The 9,950-nt window shown below is 45.3% G+C and overlaps 1 pseudogene; it reads right to left on the bottom strand.

Annotated features, from left to right (window-relative positions):
• Nucleotides 1-2,323: 2,323 nt before the first annotated feature.
• Nucleotides 2,324-3,310, bottom strand: LOC135574130 (uncharacterized; annotated as a pseudogene).
• Nucleotides 3,311-9,950: the final 6,640 nt, after the last annotated feature.

Raw genomic sequence — 9,950 nt, 5'->3', positions numbered from 1 at the left:
TCTCTATCTCCCCCTACCACTACTCTCTCTGTATCTCTCTACCTCTCTCCTACTACGACTCTCTCCATATCTCTCTGTCTCTCTTACCACTACACTCTCTATCACTACTCTATCCATATCTCTCCGACCACTACTATCCCCATCTCTCCTACAACTACTCTCTCTCTCTCTCTCCCTCCTATCACTACTCTCTCTATTTCTCTCCTACCACTACTCTCTCCTACCACTCTCTATCTCTCTCCTACAACTATTTTCTATCTCTCTCCTACAACTATTCTCTATCTCTCTCCTACAACTATTCTCTATCTCTCTCCTACCATTACTCTCTAGCTCTCTCCTATCACTACTCTCCCTATCTTTCTTCTACCGCTACTTTATCTATCTCTCTCCTACCACTACTCTCTATCTCTCTCCTACAACTATTCTCTATCTCTCTCCTACCATTACTCTCTAGCTCTCTCCTATCACTACTCTCCCTATCTTTCTTCTACCACTACTTTATCTCTCTCTCTCCTACCACTACACTCTATCTCTCTCCTATTACTACTCTCTCTATTTATCTCCTGCCACTACTCTCTCTCTCTCTCTCTCTCTCTCTCTCCTACCCCTGCTCTCTCTATATATTCTACCACTACTCTCTCTATCTCTCCTACCACCACTATCTCTATCTCTCCTACCACCACTCTCTCTATCTCTCTCCTACCACTCTTCTCCATCTCTTCTACCACTACTCTCTCTATGTCTCTCCTACCACTACTCTCTATTTGTCCGCTCTCTCATTTACATTTACATTTAAGTCATTTAGCAGACGCTCTTATCCAGAGCGACTTACAAATTGGTGCTTTCACCTTATGACATCCAGTGGAACAGCCACTTTACAATAGTGCATCTAGGTCTTTTAAGGGGGGGAGAAGGATTACTTTATCCTATCCTAGGTATTCCTTAAAGAGGTGGGGTTTCAGGTGTCTCCGGAAGGTGGTGATTGACTCCGCTGTCCTGGCGTCGTGAGGGAGTTTGTTCCACCATTGGGGGGCCAGAGCAGCGAACAGTTTTGACTGGGCTGAGCGGGAACTGTACTTCCTCAGTGGTAGGGAGGCGAGCAGGCCAGAGGTGGATGAACGCAGTGCCCTTGTTTGGGTGTAGGGCCTGATCAGAGCCTGGAGGTACTGAGGTGCCGTTCCCTCACAGCTCCGTAGGCAAGCACCATGGTCTTGTAGCGGATGCGAGCTTCAACTGGAAGCCAGTGGAGAGAGCGGAGGAGCGGGGTGACGTGAGAGAACTTGGGAAGGTTGAACACCAGACGGGCTGCGGCGTTCTGGATGAGTTGTAGGGGTTTAATGGCACAGGCAGGGAGCCCAGCCAACAGCGAGTTGCAGTAATCCAGACGGGAGATGACAAGTGCCTGGATTAGGACCTGCGCCGCTTCCTGTGTGAGGCAGGGTCGTACTCTGCGGATGTTGTAGAGCATGAACCTACAGGAACGGGCCACCGCCTTGATGTTATTTGAGAACGACAGGGTGTTGTCCAGGATCACGCCAAGGTTCTTAGCGCTCTGGGACGAGGACACAATGGAGTTGTCAACCGTGATGGCAAGATCATGGAACGGGCAGTCCTTCCCCGGGAGGAAGAGCAGCTCCGTCTTGCCGAGGTTCAGCTTGAGGTGATGATCCGTCATCCACACTGATATGTCTGCCAGACATGCAGAGATGCGATTCGCCACCTGGTCGCTACATTCCTTTTATCCCTACAGCTCTCCATTGTGTTACAGAGACTTCACATCACAGCCTGCATGGAAGGTGGATCAAGGCAGCAGACTAAATAGCACCCTATTTCCTACATTGAGCACAATGGGCCCTGGTCAAATGTAGTGCCCCATATAGGGAATAGGGTGCCATTTGAGGCACATCCCTAGCATCATGGCCATGCTGCCTCCGTAGTTCATTACCTCTGTTTTTCAACTAATTAATTAAATGTGCTCTTTATTTTCCAAGAACAAGGTGCCTCTCGCTTTATAAAGAAACATGTATCTTTCAAAGTTAAATCAAATAAAAACTGGATAGAAAAAGGATGAAGGGGCACTTCAACAAAACAAGTGATGGTTGAATGGAACAGTAATCACACAGTGGTCACAGTGCCATGGCCATCCTCAGATGTGTTGATGGAGAAAAAGTATGGGGGCTGTGTTTCACCTTACTGCCTCTCCTCTCCTGTATAACACATGTATATTTAGATGCCTCTAATTTGCCTCTTTCTCTGTAATGTCATTGGCTCCTCCAACAGGTGTAGTGTACAACAGTTTCACCTTACCTGCAGACTAAATGCTTTAACAATCAATTCCTCTAGCACAGAGACAGTATGGCTGTTTTTGTTCACTAGGTGATGATGGTGGTGGGGATGGTGGTGATGGTGGTGGTGGTGGTGGTAGTGGTGGTGGTGGTGGTGGTAGTGGTGGTGGTGGTGGTAGTGGTGGTAGTGGTGGCAGTGGTGGTGGTGGTAGTGGTAGTTGTGGTGGTGGTGGTAGTGGTGGTGGTGGTGGTGATGGTGGTGGTAGTGGTGATGGTGGTAGTGATGGTGGGTGTGGTGGTAGTGATGGTGGTGGTGGTGGTGGTGGTGGTGGTAGTGATGGTGGTGGTGAAAGTGCTGGAAGTGATGGTGGTAGTGATGATGGTGGTGGTGATGGCAGTGGTGATGGTAGTGGTAATTATGATGGTGGTGGTGGTGGCAGTGGTGATGGTAGTGGTAATTATGATGGTGGTGGTAGTGGTAGTGGTTGTGGTGGTGTAAGTGGTGGTGGTGGTGGTGGTGGTAGCGGTGCTGGTGGTGGTAGTGGTGGTGGCGTTGGTGATGGGGGTGGTGTTGGTGATGGTGGTGGTAGTGGTGATGGTGGTAGTGATGGTGGTGGTGGTGATGATGGTAGTGATGGTAGTGGTGGTGGTAGTGGTGGTGGTGATGGTGGTAGTGGTGGTGATGATGGTGGTAGTGATGGTGGTAGTAGTGGTGGTGGTGGTGGTGGTGGTGGTGGTGGTAGTGGTGGTGATGGTGGTGGTGATGGTGGCAGTGATGGTGATGGTGGCAGTGATGGTGGTAGAAGTGGTGGTAGTGGTGGTGGTGATGGTGGCGGTGGTGGTAGTGGTAGTAGTGGTGGTGGTGGTGGTGGTGGGGGTAGTGGTGATGGTGGTGGTAGTGATGGTGTTGGCGAAAGTGGTGGTAGTGATGGTGGTAGTAGTGGTGATGGTGGTGGTGGTAGTGGTGGTGGTGGTAGTGGTAGTGGTGGTGGTAGTGGTGGTGGTAGTAGTAGTGGTAGTGGTGGTGGTGGAAGTGATGGTGATGGTAGTGGTTGTGGTGGTGTAATTGGTGGTGGTGGTAGTGGTGGTAGTGGTTGTGGTAGTAGTGGTGGTGGTAGTGATGGTGGTGGTGGTGGAAGTAGTGGTAGTGGTGGTGGAAGTGATGGTGGTGGTGGTAGTGGTAGTGGTGGTGGTGAAAGTGGTGGTGGTGACGGTGGTAGTGATGATGGTAGTAGTGGTGGTAGTGGTGGTAGTGGTAGTGGTGATGGTAGTGGTGATGGTAGTGGTGGTGGTGATGGTGGTGGTGGTTGTAGTGATAGTGGTGGTAGTGGTGGTGGTAGTGGTGGTGATGATGGTGGTGGTGGTGGTGGTAGTGAGTGTGGTGGTGGTGGTGGTAGTGGTGGAGGTGGTAGTGGTGATAGTGATGGTGGTGGTAGCGGTGATGGTGTCAGTGGTGGTGGTGATGATGCTGATTGCGGGTGAGACACATAAGCCTCATTTAGGCAAGGCAGAGAGGATCACTCATTCGCTGCACAACATGTCTAAGTGTGTTTCCATCAGGCTCTCTGAAACAGAGAAAAACTCACAGAACAAAACTGTCTTGTGGGGATTAAAGACAGAGACATACTATTTTAAAGTAGATTGTTATTCTCCCTATTTATCAATAATAATGAATATTGGTCTACTATTGCTAGCTTTACGTTTGGCTATGCTAATTCAAGATATAGGATAGCTCTTGCAAATGCGCAAACACAGGTTGTACACAGTGAAGGCAACAGACGTGTGATGCCTACTGCACACAGCAGTAAGAAAATTATATTTTATGGGTCCATGTTGTCATTGGGTGTTTCTCAAAATGGATACTACCAATCAAATTATGCGAAATGGTGCATGGGGCGGCATCTTGGTGGGAGTGGCATGGGGTGCCCGCACAAAAAAAATAAAAAATAAGAATAAGATTGAGAATGGTGATATTTGCGCGATCGTTTTTTTATTGCTCATTTTCACATCACGTCAATGATGTCATGTCACCATGTGGGACTGTGGGTCAATTAACCTTGTCGGAGTGGGCGCCCTGATTCTAGTTTGTGAGCTAGGCAGGCTACTGCCTGGGGAAGTTCTCCCACTCAGAAGTACGAGATGGGGAGGGGGGCGGGGGTAGGTTGACCTCAGGTCTCCCCACTGGAAGCCCGAGGTAGGGGGAGTGGGGGAATCTATCAGATAGCACACTTCTAACTAATGCACTGTACATTAGTTGTGCAATTTAGTTTGTGTGTTCCTTGTTTGAAGTGCAATAGTGTAATAATCAGGTTCTCTTTATTTTTTTTATTTTTTTTTGTATTTCACCTTTATTTAACCAGGAGGCCAGTTGAGAACAAGTTCTCATTTACAACTGTGACCTGGCTAAGATAAAGCAAAGCAGTGCGACAAGAACAACAACACAGAGTTACACATGGAATAAACAAATGTACAGTCAATAACACAATAGAAAAATCTATATACAGTGTGTGCAAATGAGGTAAGATTAGGGAGGTAAGGCAATGCGTAGGCCATAGTGGTGAAATAATTACAATTTAGCAATTAAACACTGGAGTGATAGATGTGCAGATGATGATGTGCAAGTAGAGATACTGGGGTGCAAAAGAGCAATAATAAATAACAATATGGGGATGAGGTTGTTGGGTGGGCTATTTACAGATGGGCTGTAAATAGCCAAAAGGTAGATGGATGATTTTAAATATGCTATTGGACCATGAACAGACAAAATAATGAGGATCAATATAATAGATATGAAAATAAATATAAGCAATACAAGACTCTGTTAATATGGTGGGAAATTATAATACGCTTTTAAATACCGTAAATGAACCATAAAGGAAATCACACTACAAACTATCACCCTCATCCTCTTAAGAAAATCATGTCTGTCATGGATAAATTGGAACTAGTGGAAATATGGAGGCTTAAATACACCCTGACTACACCAATTGCGTCGAGTGCGCGAGCGTTGCAAAATAAATGTAGAAATCTATGTTATTCAGTTATTGCACCCACACTGCTTGCGCGCGTAAACGAGCGTCTGCGTTATCAAGGGCTAAAATAGAAGTCCTTTCTATTTCTGACGCAGATCATGCTGCAAGTCCTGCCTCTCCCATCTCCTCGTTGGTTTATAGAAGCAGGCAAAGCAGTGCCATCTCCTCATTGGGTATTCCCCACGTGGGTGATTGAAAGACCAACTGTGTTGCCGGTCGTCGGGGTAATACTATGAAAGTTTAGATGCTAATCACCATATAAGTTCAAAGATGAAAAAGCCTGGAAGGAGGAGAGATGACTAGAAACGATTCGGTTTACCGTTTTACGTGTGGATTAATTGTAGTAGAGTAGAGAACCTTGTGCATTTCAGGTAAAATAACAACTCAATGTTTATATCCCAGGACAAATTAGCTAGCAACAGCAAGCTAGCTAAACAGGACAAATTAGCTAGCAAGTGCAAGCTAACTATCTAAATTGCCATAGATGTTAAAAAAAATGTATACCTTCATTTAACTAGGCAAGTCAGTTAAGAACAAATTAAGTTGTCAGTTAAGAACAGCCTAGGAACAATGGGTTAACTGTCTGTTCAGGGGCAGAACGACAGATTTGTACCTTGTCAGCTCAGGGGTTTGAACTTGCAACCTTCCGGTTACTAGTCCAACCACTAGGCTACCCGAATGCTTTTCAACCTGTCCCCAAATTAATGTCATTGGTTCAGAGTTTGTTTTGATATTTTATTAACCTGCGTGTCGTGATCACGTTTGGTGTAGGGGGACAAAATAAATGTATGCACGATGGTGCACGACGGCGCACACGCGCAGCCGGTTTGGGTTCCATGTTAAATACCCTGACCTAGTGAGATATAAACTCAGCAAAAAACGGAACATCCATTCTCAAATCAAATCAAATCAAATTGTATTGGTCGCATACACATGGTTAGCAGACGTTAATGTGAGTGTAGCAAAATGCTTGTGCTTTTAGTTCCGACCATGCAGTAATATCTAACAAGTAATCTAACAATTTCACAACAACTACCTAATACGCACAAGTGTAAAGGAATGAATACGAATATGTACATGAAAATATATGGATGACCGATGGCCGAACGGCATAGGCAAGATGCAGTAGATGGTATAGAGTACAGTATATACATATGAGATGATTAATGTAGGGTATGTAAACATTATATAAAGTGGCATTGTTTAAAGTGACTAGTGATACATGTATTACATCCAATTTTTTATTATTAAAGTGGCTAGAGATTTGAGTCAGTATGTTGGCAGCAGCCACTCAATGTTAGTGATGGCTGTTTAACAGTCATGAAAGTTTAGATGCTAATCACCATATAAGTTCAAAGATGAAAAAGCCTGGAAGGAGGAGAGATGACTAGAAACGATTCGGTTTACCGTTTTACGTGTGGATTAATTGTAGTAGAGTAGAGAACCTTGTGCATTTCAGGTAAAATAACAACTCAATGTTTATATCCCAGGACAAATTAGCTAGCAACAGCAAGCTAGCTAAACAGGACAAATTAGCTAGCAAGTGCAAGCTAACTATCTAAATTGCCATAGATGTTAAAAAAAATGTATACCTTCATTTAACTAGGCAAGTCAGTTAAGAACAAATTAAGTTGTCAGTTAAGAACAGCCTAGGAACAATGGGTTAACTGTCTGTTCAGGGGCAGAACGACAGTCTGATGGCCTTGAGATAGAAGCTATTTTTCAGTATCTCGGTCCCAGCTTTGATGCACCTGTACTGACCTCGCCTTCTGGATCATAGCGGGGTGAACAGGCAGTGGCTCGGGTGGTTGTTGTCCTTGATGATCTTTTTGGCCTTCCTGTGACATTGGGTGGTGTAGGTGTCCTGGAGGGCAGGTAGTTTGCCCCCGGTGATGCGTTGTGCAGACCTCACTACGCTCTGGAAAGCCTTACGGTTGTGGGAGGAGCAATTGCCGTACCATGCGGTGATGCAGCCCAGACAGGATGCTCTTGATTGTGCATCTGTAAAAGTTTGTGAGTGTTTTTGGTGACAAGCTGAATTTCTGCAACCTCCTGAGGTTGAAGATGCGCTGCTGCGCCTTCTTCACCACGCTGTCTGTGTGGGTGGATTCATGTTTTCTTTTATATCCACATGTTGAATCCCTCCAAAGCCTGATAGAGGATCTAGATCATTGTTCTAACTTCTCTGGTGTACAACCACATTATGCTAATGTGTACTATATTACGTATTGGATCACTAAACAATGTAACTTTTACATTACTGTGCAGTTTACCAATAAAATGGTCTGATGGTGATGTGGACATACCCGGTATACATATCCCAAAACAAATGATCTCACTCCAATAATAGAAAGTATTGAATAGAAAGTTTGTAAAAATAGATAAAAATCTTGCTGCCATGGAATGGAAAATACCTGTGGAAAAATCCCCTAATTTACTCTTTAGTCACATCCCAGTTTACCCTGATTAACTCTTTAGTCATATCCCAGTTGTCATGACATTGGCCTGGGGGGTAGGTTTATGACAGTCATAAATACCTCTTCCCCCTGTTTCCTCTCTCTACCCTACTGAGGTTACATTTGCAAACACCTTGGTTAACATAGAGATTCTGGGAACATCAGAAGGTGGGGGGAAATTACCTATATTCTGGTAATCCGACCAATTGAACATATGCGGTGGTACTTAATGAATATGATGTCAGTTCGGTTTGGGTTTTCATAAGGTTAGGGCTCTGCTCAATCAGTGGCCCGCCCCTGTGAAGGGACATGCGTTATAAACTTTTCAAACACGCCCTCCTCTCCCTTCCTATATAAAGCCTTGACGAAAATGTTACCTGCTGTTCCAAGTACATGAGGTCTGCAGCCTCTGCGTTAAAAGGACTGACTTGTCAACTACAGAACTAAGCCAACCTCAGCGTGAGCTTTGGTTGCGATTGGTATGAACTTTGAACTCTTATTCACTACAGAAGTGATACCTCCTCGCCGTTGAGTTAGCAACAGCAGCTGCAAACGCGTGCTAGGAAAGAACAGACAGAGGTGTGGTTCTCTTGCAGGAAGATTAGGAGCGAGTGGATCGGCCCGTCAGTTTTTTCGCCCGTAAGTTCAACTCGTGTCAGTCAGGGTACTCCACCATTGAACAAGAGACACTGGCTTTATTGCTGGTCATACAGTTTTTTGTTATGTATACAGTGGGGAGAACAAGTTTTTGATACACTGACGATTTTGTAGGTTTTCCTACTTACAAAGCATGTAGAGATCTGTCATTTTTATCATAGGTACACTTCAACTGTGAGAGACGGAATCTAAAACAAAAATCCAGAAAATCACATTGTATGATTTTTAAGTAATTAATTTGCATTTTATTGCAAGACATAAGTATTTGATCACCTACCAACCAGTAAGAATTCTGTCTCTCGCAGACATGTTAGTTTTTCTTTAAGAAGCCCTGCTGTTTTCCACTCATTACCTGTATTAACTGCACCTGTTTGAACTCGTTACTTGTATAAAAGACACCTGTGCACACACTCAATCAAACAGACTCCAACCTCTCCACAATGGCCAAGACCAGAGAGCTTTGTAAGGTCATCGGGGAAAAATTGTAGACCTGCACCTGGCTGGGATGGGCTACAGGACAATAGGCAAGCAGCTTGGTGAGAAGGCAACAACTGTTGGCGCAATTATTAGAAAATGGAAGAAGTTCCAGATGACGGTCAATCACCCTCGGTCTGGGGCTCCATGCAAGATCTCACCTCGTGGGGCATCAATTATCATGAGGAAGGTGAGGGATCAGCCCAGAACTACACGGCAGGACGTGGTCAATGACCTGAAGAGAGCTGGGATCACAGTCTCAAAGAAAACCATTAGTAAGACACTATACCTTCATGGATTAAAATCCTGCAGCGCACGCAAGGTCACCCTGCTCAAGCCAGCGCATGTTCAAGCCTGTCTGAAGTTTGCCAATGACCATCTGGATGATCCAGAGGAGGAATGGGAGAAGGTCATGTGGTGTGATGAGACAAAAATAGAGCTTTTTGGTCTAAAGTCCACTCGCCGTGTTTGGAGGAAGAAGAAGGATGAGTACAACCCCAAGAACACCATCCCAACCGTGAAGCATGGAGGTGGAAACATCATTCTTTGGGGATGCCTTTCTGCAAAGGGGACAGGACGACTGCACCGTATTGAGGGGAAAATGGATGGGGCCATACATCGCGAGATCTTGGCCAACAACCTCCTTCCCTCAGTAAGAGCATTGAAGATGGGTCGTGGCTGGGTCTTCCAGCATGACAATGACCCGAAACACACAGCCAGGGCAACTAAGGAGTGGCTCCGTAAGAAGCATCTCAAGGTCCTGGAGTGGCCTAGCCAGTCTCCAGACCTGAACCCAATAGAAAATCTTTGGAGGGAGCTGAAAGTCCGTATTGCCCAGTGACAGCCCCGAAACCTGAAGGATCTGGAGAATGTCTGTATGGAGGAGATAGCCTAAATCCCTGCTGCAGTGTGTGCAAACCTGGTCAAGAACTACAGGAAACATATGATCTCTGTAATTGCAAACAAAGGTTTCTGTACCAAATATTAAGTTCTGCATTTCTGATGTATCAAATACTTACAGTGGGGCAAAAAAGTATTTAGTCAGT

Source organism: Oncorhynchus nerka, linkage group LG12, assembly GCF_034236695.1.
Source record: "Oncorhynchus nerka isolate Pitt River linkage group LG12, Oner_Uvic_2.0, whole genome shotgun sequence".
In the NCBI taxonomy this organism is placed as follows: Eukaryota; Metazoa; Chordata; class Actinopteri; order Salmoniformes; family Salmonidae; genus Oncorhynchus; species Oncorhynchus nerka.
This window is presented reverse-complemented; position numbering and strand designations above follow the sequence as displayed.